The 27,867-nt window shown below is 43.7% G+C and overlaps 1 protein-coding gene across 1 annotated transcript in view; it reads right to left on the bottom strand.

Moving 5' to 3' along the window:
* LOC126419091 (aquaporin-like) overlaps positions 1 to 26,831 on the bottom strand; it is a 355,970-nt gene extending 329,139 nt beyond the window's left edge. The window contains exon 1 of the mRNA XM_050086188.1: positions 26,734 to 26,831. The gene's annotated coding sequence lies outside the window, so the exon portion shown is untranslated. The remainder of the gene's footprint in view (positions 1 to 26,733) is intronic.
* Positions 26,832 to 27,867: the final 1,036 nt, after the last annotated feature.

The raw sequence follows: 27,867 nt of genomic DNA, 5'->3' as shown, positions 1-27,867 counted from the left end.
ATTCAACATCTGTCCTTCAAGTGTAACGAGCGAGTAACGGAGTTTATATTTCATACCTGCCACAGCAAATTCGTGTTCGTTGAGTCTCTAATTCGAACGTTTGACTTACACTATACGTATTCGTTTCGGAATATCGTTTCCACGTCTTCCGTTAACTATACGTGGTAAACATTATGAAGACAATTAATAACATTTGTGAAATACAACTTTGTTTGCGGAAAACATAATGATGTCGAAGTCGCCAGTTTTTCCACGACAAACGACTTTCAACAACTTATTATATGCATAATATGTGTGTGTGTGTGTGTGTGTGTGTGTGTGTGTGTGTGTGTGTGTGTGTGTGTACATTTGAATTACAAAAAACAAACACTAAAAACAAGGTAAAAAAGGTTGCATGGGGCGAGATTCGACCCGGCGACCTTCGGATTACGGACCCGAGCGCTTACCGCTGCCCCACGACGCTGTAGAAAATTATTAATCGTATTTCACCGCAACGGTTTCTTTTAACTGTCGATTTTCTCGACAACGGCTGAGAAGTGCATCTTGGTGCTTTGCCACATAACACCTCTGGCCATGAGCTTTTATTGTGCGTAGCATGAATCGAATCTGAATTTCACAATTGGCGGCCTCCTCTTGTTGTTGTTGTTGTGGTCTTCAGTCCTGAGACTGGTTTGATGCAGCTCTCCATGCTACTCTATCCTGTGCAAGCTTTTTCATCTCCCAGTACCTACTGCAACCTACATCCTTCTGAATCTGCTTAGTGTATTCATCTCGTGGTCTCCCTCTACGATTTTTACCCTCCACGCTGCCCTCCAATACTAAATTGGTGATCCCTTGATGCCTCAGAACATGCCCTATCAACCGATCCCTTCTTCTGGTCAAGTTGTGCCACAAACTTCTCTTCTTCCCAATCCTATTCAATACTTCCTCATGAGTTACAGGATCTACCCATCTAATCTTCAGCATTCTTCTGTAGCACCACATTTCGAAAGCTTCTATTCTCTTCTTGTCCCTCCTCTTGTAAGAGCTCTAAATTAGTAAACTTGATGGCGATTGTCACCAGAGTATCACGAAAAAAAGTGTTCGTAAGACATCAGATTTTAAGAAAAATGTAGAAACGTCATGGACGGCACTGAGTTGAGCAGTATGTATCTCTCCAAGGAAACGTATGCGGAGGGAAATAGCGTTCTCGCTTCCCACGCCCGGGTTCCCGGGTTCGATTCCCGGCGGGGTCAGAGATTTTCTCTGCCTCGTGATGGCTGGGTGTTGTGTGCTGTCCTTAGGTTAGTTAGGTTTAAGTAGTTCTATGTTCTAGGGGACTGATGACCATAGATGTTAAGTCTCATAGTGCTCAGAGCCATTTGAACCATTTGCGGACGGAAAAAGACTGGTGGAAACGTGTAGTGGACGAGGTTTTGAAAAGAGACGAATGTTGAAAGTGAGAGACGACTTTGTTAACCACGACGGCCTCTATAAGGACTCAAATCAGATTTGTTTAAAGACACGCTGTAACGGTCAGGAGCGTTTGAAGCGACAAAGATTCCATTACCAACACCTCAACGAATTTGAACGAAGTCGCATAATAGGACTACGAGAAGCTGGATGTTCCTTCGATATTGCAGAAATACTTGGCAGGAATGTAGCCACTGTACGTGGTTGTTGACAGCGGTAGCCACGAAAATATACAGTCGGAAGAACCCAGGGCTTCGGACGGCCACTTCGCACTACCAAGAGGAAAGACCATCGTGTTCAGCGTATGACTCTGATGCATCGTACTGCATCTGCAGCAGCAGTTTAAGTAGCAGTTGGCACCACAGTGCCACAATGAACTGTTGCAAATCAGTTACTTCAAGGACAGCTCCGAGCCAGACGCACTGTAGCGTGCATTCATCTGACCCCAAATCAATGCCGTTTGCAATGTCAGTAGTGCAAGCGAGAGGCCATTGGAGGACAGGGTGGAGGTCTGCTGTGTCTTCTGATCTGTTTGTGCCTGGGTGCCAGTGTAGCCGCGTGTTGGTTAGGAGAAGGACAGATCAGGACCTGCAAAACATGTGCCTCTTAGACACACTGGACCTTTGATTATGGTCTGGAGTACGATTTAGTATGAAAGCAGGAGCACTCTCCTGGTTATCCCAAGCACTCTGACTATACGTCAATCTATTGTGCTAAAATTCATAAATATCATTCCAAGGGGTATTTTCCAACAGGATAACATTCACCCACATCACTGTTGCAAAACAACATGCTCTGCGGAGTGTCGACATATTGCCTTGGCCTGCTCGATCACCAGATCTGCCCTCAGTCGAGCACGTATGGGACATCATCGGACGGCAGATCCTGCGTCATTCATAAACAGCATTAACCGTTCCTGTGTTGACCGACCAAGTGCAAAAAAAAAAATGGTTCAAATGGCTCTGAGCACTATGGGACTTAACATCTGTGGTCTTCAGTTCCCTAGAACTTAGAACTAATTAAACCTAACTAACCTAAGGACATCACACACATCGATGCCCGAGGCAGGATTCAAACCTGCGACCGTAGCAGTCGCGCGGTTCCGGACTGAGCGCCTAGAACTGCTAGACCACCGCAGCCGGCTGACCAAGTCCAACAGGCATGAAACCGCATCCCACAAACTGTCATCTAGCAACTGTGCAACACAATGTATGCACGTTTGCGTGACTGCATTCACGATTTTGACGGTTACACCGGTTATTAATGTACCAGCATTTCACATTTGCAATGGCTTATCTCGCACTTACATTAACCTGTGATCATTCAACGTTAATCACTTACATATATTACCTAGATAAATGTATTCCCGAAATTTCATTACTCTACGTTAATTATTTTTAGTGTCGCAATTTTTTTAGTCACTGTGTAAAAAGTCAGCAAATGGAGCAGATGAAAGGGAGTACAGGCGTAGGAAAAATGACCCTGATAATAAGCGTAAAATGGCAAAGAAGGGATTGTTAGACGAGGAAAGCAAGGATGTTGACGAGAAATGCAAGCGTGTTGAATCATGATTGACTAGTAGAAAGATAGATCCCTCCTATAAGAAAGATACAGGTGCCTTTGAAGAAAAAATAAGCATCTGTATCAATATTTAGCGCTCCGATAGCAAGCCAGTACTAAGCAAAGAAAGGAAAACTGAAAGGTGAAAGGAATGTAAGGTCCATACAAGTGAATTTATAGAAATAGAAGAGGAATAAATGAAGATGAACTGGGGGATATGGTACTGCGAGAAAGATTTACCAGAGCAGTGAAAGACCTAGCCTAAGTCGAAATAAGGCCTGTGGTATAGACAACATTCCTTCAAAATTACTGAAATCCACGGAATAGCCATCCATGACAGAAACTATTACACTTGGTATGCAAGATAAATGATACATGTGTAATGCCCTCAGACTCTAAGAAGAATATAATGACTCCTGTCCAAAATAAATCGTGTATTGACAGGTGTCAATATTACCTAACTATCAGGTTATAAGTGGTGATTTTAAAATACTGCCTCGAATTATGAACTGAATACTAGACAGACTGGTAGAAGTCGACATCTGGGGACATTCAGTTTGGGCTCTAGGAAAATGTACAAACATCCTACGACTTTTCTTAGAAGATAGACTGAAGAAAGCCAAATCTACAGTTATAGCGTTAGAGAAAGCTTTTGACGATGGTGACTCATATACGGTCTGAAATTTTGAAGGTATGAGAAACAGAGCAAAAAGTTCAGGAAGAAAAAATAAAAATATTGAAGTCTGTCAATGACATTGTAATACTATCAGAGATGGAAAAGGACTTGCAAAATCAGCTGAATGAAATGGACAGTGTCTTAAAAAAGGTTATAAAATGAACATCTAAAAAAGTAAAACAAGAATAATGGAAAGTATCGACTTGGGTCACAGGATACTGATAGAATTAGACTGGGATATGAGACGCTAAAAGCAGTAGTTGGGATTTGCTGTTTGGCCAGCAAAAAAACTTACGACGGCTGAAGTAGACGAGACAAAGTGCAGACTGTCTATAGTCAAAACAGCCTTTCTGAAAAACTGAAATTTGTTAACATGGATTATAAATTTAAGTGTGGCTTATAAATTTAAGTGTTTGGTAGTCCTTTGTGAAGGTATGTATATGGAGCGAAGCCTCGTTGCCTCGTTCGTAAAGTAAACGCGAATGAGACAGTTCTGACAAGAAGGGAATGTAAGCTTTCGAAATTTGGTACTACGTAAGACTGCTGCAGACTGGGTGGAAGAGGTGCTGAATCGAAATGGAAAAAAAGAAATTTGTGGCACTTCTCGACGGGAGAGAAGAGTATGAATTCTAGAGGGAGACAAAGGCTTGAGAACAGTAAGCAGTCTCGTATAGAAGTATGCTGCAGTAGCGACGCAGAAATGAAACGGCATACACGGAGTAACTTGGAGATCTGCATTAAACCAGCTGCGGAACCGAAGACGACGACAACACAAAAACAACAGCGCTGACTGATATTCTACATATTATATATGTTAAAGTGTCTAGTGTCTTCAATTTATGGGAAAATAATACATCTTAGATTCAAACCTAAGCAGGGAATCATTACGTAACCATTTTAAATGACCATGGTTACTGAGTGGCGCATCCAGTGTTTCAAGCAGTGACTGCTTTTTCAGAACGATGATATCCCCCACAACGCTGTAACTATCCGACACGGCTTGATAACCATAAGCGTGAAATAAATCATATTCCGTGCTCTTTAGAATCGCCGGATATTCCTGTTATTGATTCATTGTTGTATAGTGTAGGGAAACGTTCAGTGACCCGTGATGCTGGTTCGAATCCTCTCACTTGCAGTCTTTTTTGCGGATATTGCTACAAACACCGCATTAATATAACTGAAGATGTTCCTCACAAGCATTTCGGCCACTCTGGACGTCACGTGAGGCCCTACAACACATTAAGTTTGTGGATATACGATTTCGTCGAACACCTGCAGCCGTGTAGTTCATCGTTAAAAAAAAAAAATGGGCGTGTGAAGTTCCTTTTGATTGTTCCTCTCTAGGTAATTCAGGAGTTTTTTAATTTAAAATACAGTTTCATGTGTTTTCCAGTTTCGGGTCTCCTTTATGCACTGGTTTCCATCAGTTAAGGTAAAGTCACACAATCAACAAGAAATCGAGATAACCCAAATTAACATATAAGAGCATTTTAATTAAGTTTTCTGTCGGTTCTTAGTTGCTACTGTGCTCTTACAGATGTGGTCCGTCAGTGTAACTAAATAATGTGCTTTTTTGTGCCGTATCTTGGTGCTGATGCGTGTGAGTCCTTTTTCTAGTAACTGCGTCGGTACAAAAGAGCCTTACATTTAGTTGCAAACACGCACCACGTCGCCAGGAGTGTAAGCAGACTGTATTGTTACCATGAAACGCCATGTCATAATCAGCAGAAGCTGCTGTCCGTCATTTGAATCATTTGTACTTAGCAGACCGCCACCTGTTAGCGTGAATGTGCAGAGGCGGCTTAATACTTTTCAGCGTTGTTTTACTTACCATCTTGTCCATTAAAGACAGGTACTACGCCCAGCCTGCCGCGAAGTCTATTTGTATAGGAACTACAGTCTTCGAAGTGTGAAGTAAATTGCTTTCACCGACTAGAAGGCCAAGCGAAGAAATAAAAAGTTTCTGTAGATACAGCTTGTGGTCTAGGTAACGGGATATCCGACAGAAGGTCAAGCATCGTTGGTTTCGACTGCGGGAAATGTTGTGTTTAGCAGGCCATTAGTTGGCATTTTCATTTGACCGAGAGAGCATTGTTTCTACAGCTGCCATAAAAATATACACCAAGCGCCATGAAAACTAAGTGATGACCGCCTCAGTATCCCGCGCTACTTACGAAATTGAACTGAGTGTCGTGGGAGTTCACATTCGGTTCATATCTCAGACACGCACTCAAGGATCGGTCTACACATATTGCCAGCACCCACCTCGTCATAGGTTCCTCTGCTGTGCTACTTCTTCTTTACCGATTACCGTACTGCACTTGCAAAGAGTGCATTTGGGATCTGGGTCTTCGGCTGTAATCTTCAATGAATAAAAAAAATTTTACAACGCTGTACAGACTCTTAGTTTCAATTGCTGTCATAGACAACGTGGCTGTACATAGCTGATTTTATCTGGAGTTTTAAAATAAGAAAGTTGTGGACGATGCAACGGTCTTGTATATTGCGAGTGCGCTTATAATGCACTGAAGATGGTGGTTAAGCCACTGAAACTGGTCATCAATTTGTAAATAATTATGATGTTAAATGCGATTAAGACAATAAATTTTGAAAGTGTTAAGCAGTTTTACAGAAAGATTTTAAAATTTTTATAATTTTACATTTTATTATCTGCTTACGACCGCTTTCTCTAATGTTGTCAATGTCAGATATATTGAAAATTTAGTTTAGAAAACTAATTTACATTGAAAATTACGCCCGAAAGCTTACTCTGCTATGGTTTACATTATTTTACTCAATCTGAGAGATGTGTGTGTGTGTGTGTGTGTGTGTGTGTGTGTGTGTGTGTGTGCGCGCGCGTGTGTGTGTGTGTGTGTGTGTGTGTGTGTGTGTGTGTGTGTGTGTGTGTGTGCATGCGTGTGTGGGTGGATGTGCGCGCAGTATGTTTACACTTCTATTTTCCACATTGCCTTCACGTTGAAACTGTACTTGCAACTTTCACTGGCTCAGTGTCTAAAATATGAGAAAACAATATGGCGAACAGTTAAATGTGCTCTGTATGATCAAATCAATATTCAGAGATCTAGCACTGTGGATCTATGGGAAGCTCTATCGTTGAGTGCATCCGCCCACTACATACAGGTTCTATCCCAGGTCTTATGTTTGGGACTGAGAACGGGGTGGGGGTGGGGGTGGAGGTAGGGAGGACGACATGAATTAAACTCGTCGTCATATTTGTTGTTTCTGTAGGGTAACGTAACGTGTGTTCATTACACTGCTATTTCTTCGACAGGAAGGTGATGCGCTCTCTCTGCAGGATGTTGCACGTCCACAGACAGCTGGGGAGCGCAACGTGGTCTTCGTCGTGTACAGTAACTTCCCTGGCCATGAAGATCACCGGATTTCACACTAAGTGAGCGTGTATGGGACATGATGAATCGGACACTTACTCGTTCTCCAAGACTTGCAAGAACCGCTGCTGGATTGCGACAAAAGGCGCGGGGTGATTGGGACAGTCTATCCCAGGATGTCGTTCACCACCTTTATGATCGTTTGCACGCGAGAATACAAGCCTGCGTTGCCACCCAGTGGAGCTATACTGCGCAGTGATGTGACTGTTTGGACGTCCTTCACTGCGGCGTACGTTTCACTTGGTTTCAATTTGTTATCATATACTCCTACAATGATCCTCGTCCTTGAGGGTGCTGCGTATTTTCTTTCTGACACTTATTTGATGAAGTTTCACACTTGCTCTGTCGTAGAGGTCTTCATCAGAGGCTCTCTCCGGTGTTATAGATAGAAGTAGATAGCTGCATCTACACAAAGACAGTGTGGTAAGTTGGGAGCTGTAAGTTTTAAAAATTACTTGCGTATGTCAGAAAATTTGCTTCATTGTGCACTGAAACTTAGTGAAAACCGCTTCTGGACGCACAACCTGAGAACATAAGTGAAATATCCGCACGATGTGGTACGATGTCAACCTAACTTCGTACACATACTCACCATTGACAGGTATGCCAGTGATTAGAGCTGACAGGCAGAACGGCCACCAATATGTATTCATGTTGTTTGCTGTCATTGTGGGGTGTATAAGAGACGTCAACAGCATCAGATGTAGAGCGGTCACAGTGAAGGACGTGGAGACAACGCTTACTTGTGTGAGACAGCATTATAAGCCCTTCACATAATTCGGAAGGAACCTACTTGTGGCTCTTCATTTCGCCGATTGGTCGAATAGTGCAATATCGGATATGTGGGGCGTTCGGATATCGCAGTGGCCCAGTGGTGGCCTGCGTGAGGACGTGACGGATAGCATACTCGTTGTCAACGTTACTGCCGACCACGTCTAACCAACACAAGGAAAGAATCGCCCTACTGCGCAGGCGGCACATCGGAACCCCTTTTACTTTTGCGACTTCAATCCAAGAACAAGTAATGGACTGCCTGCGCCATCCTGTGTCCTCCCGAACCATTTGTCGGAGAGCAGCTGCAGCCACACTAGGGAGTTACTGTCCCATGCCTAGGGTAGTCATTAGTACCGCTGTACAAAAGGCTACTTTTGGGGTGATGCCGTCACCAAGAAGAATGGACTGCAGATACACGGCGTCGCACTGTATACAGCGATTAATTACGGTTGTGCCCTACCCCAGTGACCGCCGTCGGCGAGTACCGTGCAGTCTGGCGAGAGGGCCCGTTGTTCACTGTTTTAGAGAGGCACAGCTAGGTTACCTCTGGCCTCACGACGGGAGGGAACCATCAGGTATGACTTCAGTTCACGGCTGGTAGTGATAGGGAACTCGGACAGCACAACGGAAGTCCACTGGCATCCCGCGTCATCATGTGTTACCTTCCATGTGACTGTATATCGTAGTGCCATTTTTCAACGGGACCCTGCTCGTCCACACTTGGCACCTGTCTCCATGAACTGTCTGCGTCATGCTGAGGTCCTCTCGTGGTCAGCAAGAGCTCCAGATCTGTCCCCGTTAGAACACATATGGGATCTGCTCCGATATCCATCCCAGTGATTCGGCTCCTACAGGAATTGATAAAAGTGACTCGATTTTGTAATCACTGGAGTAATTCCAAACACCTGTCAGATCGTGAAGTTTTTCGTTTCTTCCTCCCCTTCCGAATGCTGTACTCTCTCTCTCTCTCTCTCTCTCTCTCTCTCTCTCTCTCTCTCTCCCCTTTTTTTCAGACGTTGTACTTAGCGTGACCTGTTCTTAGCTGCCTCCCCCTGTATATACTGCTTGCGAGGGTCAAAATACAAAAAGACGCTCTATAACACGTAGATCATTCGTCTCCTTCTTCTTCTTCTTCTTCTTCTTCTTCTTCCTCTTTGGAACGACAGCTCTAGTTGGACTTGGCCTTCTCAAAAATTTTCCTCCACGTATCTCCTATCTCTCTTTTACTCTTACGTCCTCGGATCTCCACCCTGGTAAGGTCAGACAATACTTTGTTCAGCCAGCTAGCTTTTCTTCTGGTAGAATGCAATCCGCTTTGGATTATTCGTTTGGGTATCTTGTCATCTGTCAACCTCTCAGTGTGTCCTAACCTGCGTTTTCTTTGAGATTTAATAAATTTCATTATATTTTTCCTTTGTATACACTTTTGAATTTCATGGTTATACCTCACTCTCCAACCCTTCGCCTCTCTCACAAGCCCATAAATGTTTAGCAGGACTTTTCCTCAAAATGCCCTTTCGTTGTTCGTATTTCCCTTTCATCGTCTAAGTTTCTGTCCGATAAGTAACCGTTGGCCGTGCAAGGGAACAGGATACTCTCAACATCCTGTTCGAGAGTATATTCAGGCCAAATTTTATTGCGTTGCGTTACACTGATTATTTGTTTCAAGGTTGCGTGCCTACATAATGAGAAAACGCTAATTCACTCCTTTTTGTCAACAGTCGGCCTTCACACAGCCCGTGAAAGCTATGAACTTTGACATTACTGTAACCCGACTGTCAGGGGGCATTTGTTGCGCGAAGTTTGCACATTCATCTTATTTCTCTAAACAGTTACAAGGAGAAACAATGCTCTAGTTTGTTGGGAAAGGCCACAACGCGACAAGGTAGCAAACTAACATGTTATAGTCTCTACTGGAACCCATCTAGTGCCCGTAATTAAAGTGAAATAGGCACCTAAAAGAAACAAAAAGTACAGGGGGTCCCAGAAATATTGCGACAAACTTCGACGATTCTTCGTACATCCATAGTTGAAATGGAGGACAGTGGGAAATCAGCTGGTATAAATTTATATTAAAAATGAAGAAATTCCTCCAGCTGTATTTAAGGTGTCGATTTTATTTTGGCAACTAGTTTCAACGTTGTAACAATGTCATCTTCAGGCCCATACACTGAGATATCGACGTCCTCCATGTGGAAGGTGGGTGAGTTGCTACCCACCTTCCACATGGAGCACGTCCATGTACCACCACTGACTTCTAGTATCAGCCGCACGCAGTTGACGTCCACAAGTGTATGGGCCTGAAGATGACATTGTTACAACGTTGAAACTAGTTGCCAAAATAAAATCGACACCTTAAATATAGCTGGAGGAATTTCTTCATTTTTAATATAAACTTGAAGGGGTTTTAGAGGATGTCTTGAGGAACAAATCAAGAACAGGACCCCGCATCCTGAAACGTCATCCAACGATGCTACAGAGCGTCGAAGTTACAGGCATTGTCGCCTGCCACTAGGCCACGACATTGACAGCAAAAGTGGCATTGTACGCCTGACGGACAATGAGCAAAATGTCTCGCAATGTTTTTTGTTACTGACAAATCGTGACTGATTGCCACGATCGCCTGTGGAGGTGGTGGAATTAGCTGCTGCGTACAAAGGCCTTGTCTCTTAATGATATGCCTTGTTCCCACAGTGTATAAAGGTTTTGGACATGGGTTTCCATCTGCAATTTATTTTTCTCCGGAAATCATCTTAAATCTCCAATGTTTCTTGGTCTACAGCAGAAAAATAAACAGCAGATGGAAGCCAGTCTTCGAAACCGTCGTCCACGAGAGGATATTATCGACACATTCATAGGACACAAAGTCTGTCTATGCAGAAGCTAGCTCCACTTTTCCACTGGCAGTCGTGGTAATCAGCTGCAGTCACTAAATAACAAACAACATTGCGAGACATTCCACCTACGGTCCGTCAGCGTAGAAAGTCGCTTCTGCGTCATCGGCGTGGGCTAGTGGCAGGCGCGAGCGCCATAACTTTAGACGCTCTGAAGCGTCGTTGGATGACATTTGGAAACGGGTTCTTATCCTCGATTTGTTTCCCAAGACACGTTCTACAGCCGCTCCAAGTTTGTCGTAACATTTCTATCACAAGCTGTATAAAGTATTCCGTACTTCCGTTCAGCCGGCCGGAGTGGCCGAGAGGTTCTAGGCGCTACAGTCTGGAACCGCGCGACGGCTACGGTCGCAGGTTCGAATCCTGCCTCGGGCATGGATGTGTGTGATGTCCTTAGGTTAGTTATGTTTAAGTACGAGGGCAGTTCAATAAGTAATGCAACACATTTTTTTTCTGAATCAGGGGTTGTTTTATTCAGCATTGAAATACACCAGGTTATTCCCCAATCTTTTAGCTACACAACACTATTTTTCAACGTAATCTCCATTCAATGCTACGGCCTTACGCCACCTTGAAATGAGGGCCTGTATGCCTGCACGGTACCATTCCACTGGTCGATGTCGGAGCCAACGTCGTACTGCATCAATAACTTCTTCATCATCCGCGTAGTGCCTCCCACGGATTGCGTCCTTCATTGGGCCAAACATATGGAAATCCGACGGTGCGAGATCGGGGCTGTAGGGTGCATGAGGACGAACAGTCCACTGAAGTTTTGTGAGCTCCTCTCGGGTGCGAAGACTTGTGTGAGGTCTTGCGTTGTCATGAAGAAGGAGAAGTTCGTTCAGATTTTTGTGCTTACAAACACGCTGAGGTCGTTTCTTAAATTTCTGAAGAGTAGCACAATACACTTCAGAGTTGATCGTTTGACCATGGGGAAGGACATCGAACAGAATAACCCCTTCAGCGTCCCAGAAAACTATAACCATGACTTTACCGGCTGAGGGTATGGCTTTAAACTTTTTCTTGGTAGGGGAGTGGGTGTGGCGCCACTCCATTGATTGCCGTTTTGTTTCAGGTTCGAAGTGATGAGCCCATGTTTCATCGCCTGTAACAATCTTTGACAAGAAATTGTCACCCTCAGCCACATGACGAGCAAGCAATTCCGCACAGATGGTTCTCCTTTGCTCTTTATGGTGTTCGGTTAGACAATGAGGGACCCAGCGGGAACAAACCTTTGAATATCCCAACTGGTGAACAATTGTGACAGCACTACCAACAGAGATGTCAAGTTGAGCACTGAGTTGTTTGATGGTGATCCGTCGATCATCTCGAACGAGTGTGTTCGCACGCTCCGCCATTGCAGGAGTCACAGCTGTGCACGGCTGGCCCGCACGCGGGAGATCAGACAGTCTTGCTTGACCTTGCCGCGATGATGACACACGCTTTGCCCAACGACTCACCGTGATTTTGTCCACTGCCAGATCACCGTAGACATTCTGCAAGCGCCTATGAATATCTGAGATGCCCTGGTTTTCCGCCAAAAGAAACTCGATCACTGCCCGTTGTTTGCAACGCACATCCGTTACAGACGCCATTTTAACAGCTCCGTACAGCGCTGCCACCTGTTGGGAGTCAATGAAACTATACGAGACGAAGCGGGAATGTTTGAAAATATTCCACAAGAAATTTCCGGTTTTTTCAACCAAAATCGGCCGAGAAAAAAAATGCGTTGCATTACTTATTGAACTGCCCTCGTAATTCTAATTTCTGGGGGACTGATGACCTTAGAAGTTAAGTCCCATAGTGCTCAGAGCCATTTGAACTTCCGTTCAGATTCATCATGGCCTCGAGATAAGATACTGAAAGTTATGTTGTTGTTCTACATTGACAGGTCAAAACATTATGGCCGCTGTTCTACTGCGAGACTGGATGCCGCCTGGCGACGCGGTCACGTGACGCTGTCAGAAAAGCACATAAGCGGAGCAGAGACCAATGGGGAATGTTTCTAGCTACAATACGGATTGCAAATGTGGAAATCCACTGACAGATGCGACTTCGACAAATGGCAGATTATTATGATCTGTCCTTCTTCGGATGTGGCTCAAACGGTTCAAATTGCTCTGAGCACTATGGGACTTAACTTCTAAGGTGATCAGTCCTCTAGAACTTAGAACTACTTAAACCTAACTGACCTAAGGTCATCACACACATCCATGCCCGAGGCAGGATTTGAACCTGCGACCGCAGTGGTCGCGCGGTTCCAGACTGTAGCGCCTAGAACCGCTCGGCCACCCCGGCCGGCCTCTTCGGATGTGTTTGAAGGATAGTGAAACAACATGTAGGCAACAAGGTGTTGGTCTTTCTCGTCTCATCACGGAAAGTGGAGGTCGGGAGCTCACCTGCTCTTGAAACAGGCAGATCTGATGGCAGAGTGCAACGCTGCTACAGGCACAAATATTTCGCAGCACATCGTTCAGGCAACATTATTGAAATGAGGCTCCGCACCAGAAGACCCCTACATGCTCCATGTTGACAACGATGTCGCAATTACAATTGCATTTAGCACCGGATCTTCGAGACTGGTAGCACGAATGACGTGTCTTTGTATACCAGATCGATGGTGATGTCCGGATACGCCGACATCCGCGCAAACGGTTGCTCGAAACTTGTATCCCGCCACGGACGAAAACTGGTGGGGGTAGTATTACGCCTCGGAGTTTCCGTGGATTACGTGGAAGTAATGGAAAGTACTATGACAGGCACGTAGTACGTGAACACTACTACAGGTTACCTCCACTGTTCCATAACTGCCCATGTCACAAAGTCAGAATCGTGCTATAGTGGTTTGAGTAGCGTTATAGTGGACTTAGGTCAACAAATTCGCCTGATCTGCATCCTGTAGAACACATCTAGAACGCTATCTGGTGCCAGGCGAAGGCTACAAACCGTTCCGTTACATATACAAACTGCGAGGCCTAAGCGTAGGCCGACCGGGGTGGCCGTGCGGTTCTAGGCGCTACAGTCTGGAACTGCCAGACCGCTACGGTAGCAGGTTCGAATCCTGCCTCGGGCATGGATGTGTGTGATGTCCTTAGGTTAGTTAGGTTTAAGTAGTTCTAAGTTCTAGGGGACTGATGACCTTAAAAGTTAAGTCCCATACTGCTCAGAGCCATTTGAACCATTTTGAACCTGCGCATAGACATCTGCCGATGCATACCTTTGGAAAACTTGGAAGGGCTTGGTCGAATACATTCCACGCATACGTAGGCTGTTTTGTGTTCCAAAAGACGTACTGACAGGCTATAAAGCAGGTGGTCTTGAGTTTTGGTTCATGAAGGTAGGATTCAGCTGATCGTTTCCGATTTCTGCTGAGATGGTGAGCGAAGTGTCTCCAAAAATTCCTGAACGCTGTGTTGTTCCTCGGTTCTTCCTAGAACGTACAGTACTGTCACTGATGTCATCCATCCACCTTCTCCTGGGATTTCATCTTCGACTCTCATCTGCTGTCCTCTGAGTATTATTATTTTCGTAGTGAGTCTTCTGCTCTCATGACATCCGACATTACCGTATTTTCGTCTGCGATAGATTTTTACACTTTTAGTCCATAAATACCTTAGCATCCTTCTAAAAATCCACATTTCTCTATTTTCACTTCTGGTTTTTCCAGTACCTCTTCATTCGATCAGAGTGCTGTGGTTTTCGAGCTTCTAACCATTTTGCTCCCGTTTTCTTTTTTAGTTCTCTCTGGAGATGGTTACCTACAACGTACTTTAGTAATGTAATTCTATTCTAAATTTCACGTTCTTCAGTCTTCGTCTCGTTCAGATAAATTCTGATTCTTTGGTGTTTCACGTACCAATGAGACTTTTTTTTCCAGCTGTTCAAAAATTCTCTTGCATATCCTGCTTTCATTAATCCGAATCAGATGTCCGTAAAACATCAGTCCACGTTTCCTCATGGATACAGTTCTATGTGAGTTTTCTTGACAGCTCTTCATTACTCCCGTTACGATGCATACTGCTGTGATTCATTGCCCCAATACTTTTCTTGGAATTTTCCTATTTTTATTGTCCATGTATCGCATTTCTATTGTCCTCGAAAATCAGGTGTACGGCTGCGTATAAACATTCTGGTTTTATTACTGTCATTTTAATTTTGATTAGTACTGAAAGTTTGCCTTCCTTAAACAACTTCCGTAATCAAGTTGTGCCAGGTCCAGCTGTACCCTTCTTATTTCTCCAGTGCATGAGACTCTACAAAAGCCTTCCCTTAACCTTTCCAAAAACATGTTGTACTTAACTGCTCACAAAGTTTGTTGCATGTCGTATTGTTACAAGTGTTCGCTCCTGCCTCTCGTCTCTTAACTCGCACACAGGTTTCGTGGCTAAAAGTGCGGAAGGCCGAAAGTTAACCCTGCAGACCAAACACAGTTGCGTACATAGAGGAGAGAAAAATACTGCGGTGGTTAGCGACGGAACAGTAGCTCTCAACGGCATGAGATTGGAGAAGATAATCTGTCTCCTCCTGCTGGAACAAATCAATCCAATATTTTTTGGCGTGGTGATCAGCGATCAAGTGCAAACAAGATGACCGTAAGGTCGTGAGATCGAATTCCGGTTAGGCTTTGGAATTTTTTTTAATTTGACTCCTGCCTTGAATTCTCAGTGATTTGCCAGGAATGTCACGTGGTTCGGATTCCACGTTAAACTGCAGGCCCCTTCCCCCGCTAGCACTAATGGAGTAGCGTCTTCCAGCTGAAAGAGCTTACAATCACCCGGTTGAACACGCATTTTGAGGGACACCCAGTGCCACACGAATTTACATTACTATTCTAATATTCACACAAGATGATTTGTGAAAGCTACAGAAAACCTAAATCAAGATTACAGGACAGCGACTGAAGAGTGCCACTCACGTATGCGAGCGAGTCTATTATCTCAGCCATCGATGTCTGCGGGCCGGTTGCTCGGACTGTGTGACAGATGGCGTTTCAGTTTTAGGCGAAAAGAAACGAGCTAGGACCGGCCTTGGAAATAAGTACGAGGAAGTCAGTGCACCATTTAGCACTTCAGACTTGTGTACCAGTTTCTTCATAACTTCGATTCCCGGCGGGGTCAGGGATTTTCTCTGCCTCGTGATGACTGGGTGTTGTGTGATGTCCTTAGGTTAAAGTAGTTCTAAGTTCTAGGGGACTGATGACCATAGATGTTAAGTCCCATAGTGCTCAGAGCCATTTGAACCATCTTCATAACTACCTTGCGTTGCTTGTGTGTGTGCGTGCGTGTGTGTGTGTGTGTGTGTGTGTGTGTGTGTGTGTGTGTGTGTGTGTGTGTGTGTAATGTTTCCCGTTTTTTACCGTTTACATGGGTCTGAAATTGGATTCTTTAATATCACAGCGATAACATCTCAAAAGTTGTTTAGCTTCAACCAGGAAAGACGCTGAGTAAAAAGCTTTCCTGCAGCCAAGCGCTTTCATTGTTAGTTCTTTTTTACAAGTCGCCGATATGATGGCCGCGTTTCATTGTTCCGCTCCCAGCCACAAACCGCACTCCGGACGCCTCAGGGACGAACGCCACTGCACGATGTCTTTCGACCGCATACGGGAAAACCATATAACTTCACTCCCAAGACACGATTTCGTTGCCAAAGTCGGAGACACGCTTACAGAACGCCCGTACAGGTCTTGGAGAGCAGCCGACTTGATCCCTGGTAGGTGTGGGAACTTACCAGGTGACGGTGTGGGCGAACCGATCGGTTAACCGGCCGCCAGTGTCCTTGATTCAACTGTAAAATCCCTCTGGCGTGTCTCGTGGTGTGAGAACTGAAGACAACACTGACAGTGGACCGTCTGTTGATTGGAGAAACATAATGGTGGGACGCGACGAATGTTACAGAGCAATTTCGAAGCAATTAAAACATTTGTTGTTAAAATAAAATTTATATCCTAATTTTAGAAATGAGTGGTGCAGTCTGCATTTTTGACATTGTAGTCATGAAAAGATCCGGTGCTACATGTTGCATGATAAATCACATATTGACTAAAACTACGCAAGTCTGCCTCTACAGAGTTTCTCAGTTTAAAAAAAAAAAGGCCTAGGAGTGTTCTTTTTCTATATGCTGTAATATGTGCAGGACAACACACATGGTTCTCTAGTCTCTCTCTGACTGCTAGACAGATAAAGAAATTGCTTGAAATAGTTTTTCAACTGAATTTACTTTACAAACTAGGTACATCGACGGTTTCCGGATCGGTCCCTGGTGATTTAACACTGCTGAATGTTGTCATATAAGGTATCCTGACCGTATACCACATAGAACATCTAGGACTCTTTCTGACTGTAGAGGCAAGTTCCTTAAGAAACAAGCTACGCGAGAGTTAACAAAATTAGACCGTAGATGCAGCAGCTAAAGGTGCTTCTCAGGAACATTCTATGGAAAGATTTATCATCATGAACACGCAGGGAACTCGCTTTTGAGAGACGAATTGTGGGTCAGCGGCAGTAGCAGGGTACTGGGGTATCAGCGCAATTTTGATACCAAATTGAAATGCAAATTACTCTAGATGACGTCATGTGTTTTCATCAGCCTGCACAGGGGTCCCAGATCCCACCAACATTTGAAGCTAACCACAGAGAGGTTCTGTAGGCCACAGAATATATTTCACATAAGGACCGCGCTATTAAAAACACAATCATAACGGCTGTGTTACCGTCACTCTGCATAAAAAGCAGTCATCGGTCTACAGGCACACACAAGAGTCGCTGATAGTGTTACGCTCTCTAGTACAATTGCTATCTGCGATTTAGAATCAAGTTTATCTATTCAATCACATATTTGCATTTGGATTATGTAGAGACATCTTTAAATGATTACAGCCACTGCTGAATCATATTCGTGGCACTCTCATACCTCGAAACAAGTCACCTTCTTCGAACCTGTCTGTGAAAGGTCTCGTACAGCTGAAACTCCAATGCTGTTTTATAGGCAGTCCCTCTGCACCTTGTAACTGCTCAATTTCCCCCACATTTTGGCGTATTTTCCCTCGATTTATACGTGTTTTTCGTAATTTTATCAATTTTGTGTCACTTCTGCCCATAGGACCGTGACACTAATTCTTGCCACATATTCCAAAATTGCTAGTAAATGCAGTACAGTTGTCAACATCTACTGCAAACGCAGTAATTTTCTGGTCAAGCAGCACAGTATAGAGCGTTCTCGAATGCATCCAGTCACGGCCAATCATATGTTCTACAGCTGCAGTACGTTTGCTCTATTTTCTGGATGTCTGTGTCTATACATGTATTGCAGATGGTTCCCTTGCCTTGGAGGAGACCTGAGTTAGTGCTTGAGCGTGGATCCACCACGCGATATATCTGGAACGATGTATGAGTGTGGGTCCACAACATGCCACATCTGGGATATGGTTTGAAAATGAATCTGCCATGTGCTATATCCAGAGCGATATTCAGAGATGTATCCAAATTCGTCACATCTTAGATAGGGTGCGAAGGTGGGTCCACCACTCGTTACGCCTGGAGATGTGTTCTATGTCCGGAGATGTGTTCTATGTCCGAAGTTGGATTCACAGTGGGAGAAATGGGTCATGGGAGCCATCTGCAACACATGAACAGCCACAGACATCCAGAAAACAGAGAAAACGCACTGCAGCTGTAGAATATATGGTTGTCCATGACTGGATGCATTCGAGAACAGTGCTATAGTATGCGATCTGACCAGAAAAATAGGGCATCTACACTAGTTGTTGACAACTGTAATAACAATTTTAGAATACACTGTGTGATCAAAAGTATCCAGAGACCCCCAAAAACATACGTTTTTCATATTAGGTGCATTGTGCTGCCACCTACTGCCAGGTACTCCATATCCACGAAATAGTGAGAGAGCAGGTTGGAGTGCTCTGTGGAACTCACGGACTTCGAACGTGGACAGGTCACTTGTGTCATACGTCTGTGCGCGAGATTTCTAGACTTCTAAACATCCCTAGATCCACTGTTTCCGATGCGATAGTGAAGTGGAAACATGAAGCGACACGTACAGCACAAAAGCGTCCAGGCCGATCTCGTTTGTTGATTGACAGAGACCACCGACAGTTGAAGAGGGTCGTAATGTGTAATAGGCAGACGACATCTATCCAGACTGTTACTCAGCAATTTCAAACCGCCTCAGGATCAATTTCAAGTACTATGACAGTGTGGCAGGAGGTGAAGAAACTTGGATTTCATGGTCGAGCGGCTGCACGTAAGCCACACATCACACCGGTAAAAGACAAACGACGCCTCGCTTGGTTTAAGAAGCATAAACATTGGACGATTGAACAGTGAGAAAACGTTGTGTGGAGTGACGAATCACGGTACACAATGTGGCGATCCGATGGCAGGGCGTGGGTATGACGAATTCCCGGTGAACGTCATCTGCCAGCGTGAGTATTGCCAACATCAAAATTTGGAGGTGGTGGTGTTATGGTGTAGTCGTGTTTTTTCGTGGAGGGGGCTTGCACCCCTTGTATTTTTGCGTGGCACTATCACATAACAGGCCTACATTGATGTTTTAAGCACCTTCTTGCTTCCCATTGTTGAAGAACAATTCAGGGAGGGTGATTGCATGTTTCAACATGATCTAGCATCTGTTCATAATGCACAGCCTGTGGTGGAGTAGTTACACGACAATAACATTCCTTGATGGACTGGCCTGCACAGAATCCTGACCTGAATCATATAGAACACCTTTGGGATGTTTTGGAACGGCGACTTCGTCCCAGGCCTCTCTGACCGACATCGATACCTCTCCTCGGTGCAGCACTCAGTGAAGAATGGGCTGCCATTCCCAAGAAACCTTTCAGCACCTGATTGAACGTATGCCTGCGAGAATGGAAGCTGTCGTCAAGGCTAAGGGTGGGCCAACATCATACTGAATTCCAGCATTACCGATGGAGGGCGACACGAACTTGTAAGTCATTTTCAGCCAGGTGTCCGGATACTTTTGATCACATAGTGTATGTGGCAAGAAGTGATGTCATCATACTACGGGTATAAGTGACACAAAATCGGTAAAATTACGAAAAAATACATATAAATTGAGGGAAAATATGCCACATGTGGAAGGAATTTAGGGGAATGAGTGGGTTCTTGCATGTTTTCTGCTCGGTGCAGGATAATTCTTCTGCATGGGAACGATGACGCGACAGCAAGCGTAATACGAGAAAAAGATAACATGAAATGAGGAACCAGACAGCGGTAAGATGGAGACAGAATGCTTAACGCTGACCGCCTAATGCAGAGTAATAAATTTACGGATGTTGGACCACAAGCCCAGCTGTGACCCCCAAAGATATCGGCAACAGCTTTATAAATTTTATAAAGTTACCAAAGAGGGTTGTATTACCAGCTGGGGTGACTGCAATAAACAACTACAGAGTGAATGGCTTGTTTGACCCTGTGCATGACTGTTTAGGTGTTTTAAAACCTAACAAACTGTATTTACAATGTGCTTGTGTGTGTTCTCCACCAATCAAGCCATGCGGTGTGAGCTAACAAAAATCATACAAACACTGTCTGGCATTTTTGAACAACATCCTACTGTATGTCTATCCAGGTAATAATGATAGGCTGTTGACTGCTTTCCTGGAAGAAAAAGAGCCATCTGCCTCTAAACTGACATGGATCTGCGTTAAAGGATGATGCAATGAGGATGGAGTGATCGGTTGAGAGGGGTTGTAGCGAGGTATGATTTAGTGGTAGATTTATGATGCGTTCTAGGAAGAGGGAGATGTTGACTGATGCTACTTTCACGTGTTTCACCATTTTTTTTTCATTGTTCTCTCGGGGTGTATGAGTTGTGTGGTATAACCTCCGATCGTGTGTGTGTGTGTGTGTGTGTGTGTGTGTGTGTGTGTGTGTGTGTGTGTGTGTGTTTGTGTGACTTAGAGCACTATCTACCTACGATCGTTACCAGCAAATGTCTCCATACCACAGTCGTCAGAGGGTTTCCAACGTATGTATGATAATGAATCAGATCCATCAATGGAAAACCTGTTTCGGCACCCTCATCTAGACGAACGAAGATGGATGCGATGTACTCCATTTCTCTGTCACATCTTGGACATAAATCGAGTCTTCAGTTTCATATTGGTATGAAGCGGCTGTTACTATACTTTTCGTGACCGTTCTATACAAAATGCATTCACGTGGATCATCGGGGAGGAGGCAGGACTTTTTAGTAGGTTGATGTATAAGATGCGCAAATATTCTCTTAGAAAATCAAACAGCTCATGCGTATGTCAGCAATATGACTATATACATACGAAAAACTGTAAAAAAATATGTAGAATTACATAAAATCTGTAAATTTCGAGTTTCATAAAAATTGAGGAACAGCATGAATTACATGAAATCGTGAAAACCTAGTACAAGTATGGAAACTGACTGAGAATACATAAAATTAGAGACAAAAACCTTGAAAAGTGTACTGAGCAAAATCACTAAATTTCTGTTTTCTGGAGGAGGAGAGTAGACTAGTGTTACATATGCACACCGTAACAGTGGAGAAGGGAGACATTTCTCTACTGGATGACGTTAGCGAAGTTCTTATAGTTTGTATTTTTACTCTGTTGGATGGTACAAAATAACGAGATGGGAGAGAATTTTTGGGTGATAGACATGAATGCACCCTGAGGGACTCAGATGTCCTCCAGACTACAGTACCTGTATGTAGTTTGGAGATGTGTCGCAATGCAGTAGCAAAATCCTCATCCCTCATCAATGCCCTGCATGATGTGGAGTCTTCCTAATTTTCCCAAGACGAAACACCACTGCAACCGCCCGTACTATGTTTTCTACTACCTCAAGTTTCAGGGGAAAGCTTTGTTTGGCGCTGGCCTTTCACATTATATACGGTTGGCGGAGTTACCCTTAGCAGATAGGTTTCCTTATGTGAAAAATTTATGTTGTGGGCTATAGAATCCCTCTATGGTCAGCTTCATATGTTGGTTCTCAATAGTGTTCCTAGAAAAGAACATCGTCTTTCCCTCCATGGGTTGCCATTTGACCTACCTGGTGAGTGTAATCCAAATGATGAAAAAATTATTCATTGTGCAAAGTGACTCTCACGATCAGTTTAATTAATTAGTCTGGAATCATTCTCAACATGGTTTTTTTTTCATTGCGGCAATATCTTCTAACGAAATTTCTATCTCCCACCGACAGTGGGCAAACCAAGCTCTCACGATTTTTTTCGTAAATGTTAGTAAGATACAGCATTGCATTGCTAAAACGGGACGTGCTATAGTGTACAAAACAATTTTTCTTTACTTCAATGATGGTTTCGAAATAGCGAGGATATTCTGTAGACCACCGTTATTTTTGTATCAAAATAGTCGAAGTCCTTTCTAAAATTTTATGTAGGGTGGACATGTGTCTGCTGATCGTCTGAAATCGGCGGCGGTGCACTTTGTTGGATGTTGCAAAATAATGAGATGCGAATTATATCCAGCAGTTGAATTAAAAACTATACCGGTTTTGCACATAAAACTAAAAGAAAATAGACTGGGCCTCTTTTCGTGGAAAGAGGACATGTTTTATCGTCACGATTCTGTTTTCCTTTTTTAATAGTTGCTTGATTCTAGGAGACGTGCTGATGTTAAATATAAATGTTATGATGCAGTGCTCAGAATGGCGGGCACATGCTGGCTGAGCTACTAGGGGGCGGTGGCCGACATCTGTAGGAAGTAGCAGCTGTTCTTTTAGACAAACAACCCACAGTCAAGGCAGCCGTCATGTATCATGGTTTTGTCTGAAGGACGCTGGTTTCGCACTCTATTGTATGTGTAGCTTTTGTCGGCGTCGATAACGCTTACCACCCACCCACGTGCTCGTGGGACAGATTGTCCTGAAAACACTGCGGTGTGAGGATGCTCTGGGATCTGTGGTCGCTTGAGGCGGAGGGCTTCCTGTCTTTCAAGCAGCCAACTTTTGAAAAAGCCATCTCTGTTCTCCGGAATTTCTTTGTTCTTCCATAGAGGTCTAGTCTTTCTGAGAAATACGTTTAACAGATTGCAGGAAAGTGTGTTCTCCGTCGCAGAACGACAGACCTATTGGGGGCATTGGTGTATTCCCCAGACCATGTTCGGTAGACACCACAAATGTACCCCATGACCATGGGGGTGGCGTGATGGGATGGGGCTGTGTCGCTATATTTCATATGAACAAGTTGCACTTGAGGTGGCCATCCATTTATCAACTATTGTTTAGCTGACTACACATGCTTTTCTGTTGGTGAAGGACTGTTGCCTCAAGGCGATCAGCAACTGTGGCCAGCTCATGCTACACTATAAGGGCGGTAGATTGCAAAGCATGGCGCTGCTGTAGCAACTGGCCATTTGAAAAAGCGATCTGGAGCGTTCCCCAGAAATACATAGATTTGTTCCAGAGGGGTACAGTCTATGTGAGAAATATGTTTATCAGATTGCATGACAATATATCATTGCCACCAGAAGGAGCTCCTTGTGGACCAGTAGCAGCAAGATAGGATAGGCTTCTATCCCTACCTTTGGTGAGGAAAGGAAGGCAGGGAGGGATGTGGGGTGGAAGGGGGGCAACACTGCCTCCAAGTTGGTTAGTTTGTGAGTGCCCATCGGGGAGAATGCATGTTCAACTACAGCCTCCTCTGCAGTCTTTTGGGACGACGATTTTCCCGAGTACATTTGTTGCATTATGAACCGTTCATTGTGAGTGCTGTTTTTTTCCATGACATTTACAAAGTCTAGAACTAGAACAGTCGTGCATTTTTCCATCAGTTATGTCAGCATTTACGAGTATTGCTATGATTACCTGGGCGCATGGTGATTGTCGATCAGGTGTCTGTATCGAACTCTGATGTCAAACAGCGCTAGATACAGTCCTCAGCAGGATGCTTACAGATAACAGACGAACTGAGCTGCTCTCTGACACCAGCATCTCGTCAGTTGAATGATTAATTACGTAATTAGGACCAATCTGGAGGTGAATTTCCCAACCAAAATAAATGAAGTACAATGACCTAACTTTCCTGTCCTGTACCTGTGCAGTTTCCATGTGTTGCTGGATGCACTTGGGCTTTCTGTCGAGAACCAGGGTTCACGTCCAGTAAAGAGTACCACCATTTTTAATTTCCCGCCAATTCCAGGCGCCTCTGGTGGTATTATTGTGTTAGGAGGGTGCACTTGGGCTAACCATCGAGGAGGATCAGAATGTAATTCCTGGATGGAGCATTGCCATTTGTAATATCCCACCAATTCCCTGGTAGGGGTGGGTTGGGACGTCAGCAGAACCCCAGGACAAAGAAATTCCCACCAAAATTCGAAATTTCCGCCAAAATTCGAAACTCCTGCCAGTAGTTTAGGCGAGGGAGTGGGATGGGGGGAGGAGGACCTGGGACCCACATTCATTCTGACAAAAACATGTGACCTCATATGGGGGTAGGGGTGGGCGCGATTTGGGGGTAAGTAATTGAGTGATTTAATGAATTCGTATATCAATTATATCAATTTGTTATCAAAATTGCACTGATACCGCTCGTACCCTACTACTAGCAGTAGAAGTAGTAATTAAGGTTGAGGAACAAGAAGTTGCAGTCTTTGACGCCAGTGGTCCAGGCCACATGTTCCTTCATCCTAATATTAATTTTAACGCTCCTCCATATAAAGTATTGTCCTATGGCATATTGGCCCTTCCTTTGATGGCCTTCTCACCCTGCTTTTGCTCCTAAAAACCAGCCTGCCACAATGTGTTCTATGGTCATTTAGCTGCTTACTATTATTTTACCTGTATTTTAACAACAGTTGCTCCAATACAACTATAATCCAGTTTCATGTATCGTATGCCAAGGCATTGGTATGCCACTGAATATGACATAGTAGATCAGTTACAAGTAATTATTTTCGATTTTAGAAGACCTTAGATATTTTAATTTTTTTAATGTGACAATATTTTAGTTGGGGAACTGAGTGTGTGGTTGTATGCCTGTGTATGAGGTTGGGTGGGAATGGGGTAAGGGGATTTTCTAGCCTAGCTCAGGAACCATTGAACAATGTCATCCAAGCTTGACACAGACGCGACTTACTGCCAGGAGTCAAGTACAGGACCAGCCCCCATATCTGTGGTGGGAGAGGGGAAAGTGATAACATGTAAGCAGTACCATGTAGCACCTGCAGAAATTTGAAAAAATTTGCTACACTTACGACAAATTTTCTGGAAAAAGTGTACTGTTGGAAAAATATATTCCGCCCATTCTTAGGCGTAGCGCGGACCTCTGAAGGGGATGACATTAAAAAATAGTAGAAAACGAACGATATTTGTGTCGAATCCAAAGTTTTCGAGGTACTACTCAGATTGGGTATTTTCCTGAGGTCATGTAAACTCTGCTGGTGGTTATGACATGTACAGCATAACTCAAGCACTTTTGGAGTAATTTCAATGAAACTTAGGTTGTATGTGATTTAATATCTGGATAAAAATAATGTAAGAATATGACACTCCAAGTACTCGTAAATGCAAAGTGCGGGAATAGCGAAAGTTAAGTTTATTGCGTACAAAAATCTAAACGAAACTTAGAACAGACGTATGTCCTAATATATAGGGGAAAACATGTAGTGGCAAGACGCCTGGAGCAACATGTTTTTTGTGTGGAAATAAGAAAATTACGCTATAGACAGATTTAATTCTTTTCCTGTTTAAAATGAGAGTAGAGTAGATAACTAAGATGACAACGGCGGGTAATCATAGAGAACAGATGCGAAAGTGTCTACCTACAAGCGAAAATCCTAGGAGAGTTTCTAAGATAGGCGCTGTTTTCTCATTAAAGAGATATTACAGTAACATCAAGAGCATAATGGCCGCAGACAATTTCTTATGAGGGCTTCCGGAGGTGTTCTTCCGTTAGTTTCCGATACTTGTTGTCTTCAGTCCTAAGACTGGTTTGAATCAGCTATCCACGACAGTCCTTTCCGTTTAAGTCTCTTCATCTCCGACACATAAATACTACAAACCAAATCCATTTGAACTCCCTCCCTCGTTTATCACCATTAAGAAAATGTAGCCAAAATGAACACGACCCTCTGAATCGCTCTCAAGGAGACGACGATGTTCAACGAGTTCTGTTTTTTGGTTTTCTTACCTAAAGCTATTGACACTGTATATAGCCAACGGTGAGAGTGCATAGCACAGCGACCTTCATTGGAGAACTTATTTACTGTTTCCTGTTACATTCTTAGAAATACAGCTTCGAAACAAATGGTAAATGATGATATTTTGGTGGCTATATTTGTATCTCTAGTTTTGGCCATAATAATTATTTTAGGTTTTAATGGTTATCCTAGAGTAATTAAGACACATACATTTCTCCAATGACCTCGAGGTCAACACGAGATTACTACTGTATAAATGTTACGATTACACTCATAGAAAGATGAATCACAACAAAAATTACGCGTCGATCTTCGGTCAGAAAAGAAATGTATCATGTTGAAAACTACGAACAGCGTACTCCAACAATCCAAATATTCCAAAGTAAGAAAGCCAGTAGGGTCACAAATCCGTAACTACTAAATAAGAAAAAATTAAATTATAATTTCTCGTAGCTTACTGGATGACGGGAAGTTAGATCATAGAATGTCGTGTGACATTCTATCAGCTACCAAAATTTAATCTCACTAGGAAGGAAGCAAAAGTTATGCAGGCACACGTAAAAAGTTTGCGATGTGCTTGGTCTGTATTCAGCTGGTCGAGATTATCATAGACGGGGCATGAATGTGAGGAAGCGTACAGGAGAATATTACAAACGATCACATTGTCCTCGCCATTAATATTAAACAAACTGCCAATTGCTGCCATTCCACTGTATGAAGCCACTGCAAAAGGAGCCTGGTAAGGAAATGATAGAAGCCTGCAATGTGTATGTGTTTGCACGGTACCTTGACGGTAGAAGAGTAAAGGTACACATTTAACACATGTTGTTGTTGTGACCGCAATTCGCAGCCCAGTTTCACCACAAATTCGCGCGCACTGCCCGCGATACGTCCAAGCGCAGCTATTTCTGAGTAGCGCGTCCAGCGCTTCGGCTAACCTCGGCATCGATCGGCAGCTTTCACAGCTCGCCAATGTCTGTGACGTATCTAGCTATTGCGCGCGTCATGGGTTGGCACTGGGCCGCCTGTCACGTTGCGCTCTCTCTCTCTCTCTCTCTCTCTCTCTCTCCGCCTTCTCGCCTCGCCGCCCACACAACAGCCATAGGGAACTCAGAGCCCCACACAACAACAACAACCTTTGTTTTTCTCCCGTGTTTACCAGTCTTCTACTAAATTACAACACCTGTTCTCTTTCTCACAGTCTATTTCTGCACGCTTCCTTGCTTGATCACTCCCGCTCCTTCTTGTTTTATACTGTTAGTGTAAGATACTCACAAGTAACTCATAAAACAGTTAATATGCTGTACAGAAATGAAAAATCGCTACATTAACAGATTTTCGAACATTTGCGCCATTTCACAACGTCGAACGCTTTCTCTAGGTCGACAAATCCTTTGAACGTGTCTTGTTTTTCCTTCCATTATCAAGTGCACCGTCAGAACTACCTCCCAGGTGTCTTTACGCTTCCTTAACCCTAGAACAGACATCTGATGTGAGTCTCCAATGTTCATTTTTCTTAATGTTAGTTCTTCACTAAGACAACAATGAAAATATGAATAAATACCATTTGAAAATTGTTTCATTAATATCATTATAGACATTTAAGGGGGGTAGGACGTCAAACAAACCGACTTGGAGCATGAGAGGCATCTCAGGACATTTTAATTTCCAGTGTCTATACTTTTACAAATAAATTCATAAAACTTTGTCAGCATCACCAGGAAGGATTCAGGATTCATACTCATTGCAGTAGAAGTTCGAAAATATAACAAAATAATTTTTTTTACGTGCGAAATTTCATCATTTTTTCACTTACTAATGGCTGCATTTGTTGCCATAGGTACACTTTTCTTCATAAGCTAGAGAGATTCTTCGATGAATTTTGCACAGCATACATACCATACTCACAGGTGTATGAAA

This window comes from Schistocerca serialis, chromosome 9, assembly GCF_023864345.2.
Source record: "Schistocerca serialis cubense isolate TAMUIC-IGC-003099 chromosome 9, iqSchSeri2.2, whole genome shotgun sequence".
Classification (NCBI taxonomy): Eukaryota; Metazoa; Arthropoda; class Insecta; order Orthoptera; family Acrididae; genus Schistocerca; species Schistocerca serialis.
This window is presented reverse-complemented; position numbering and strand designations above follow the sequence as displayed.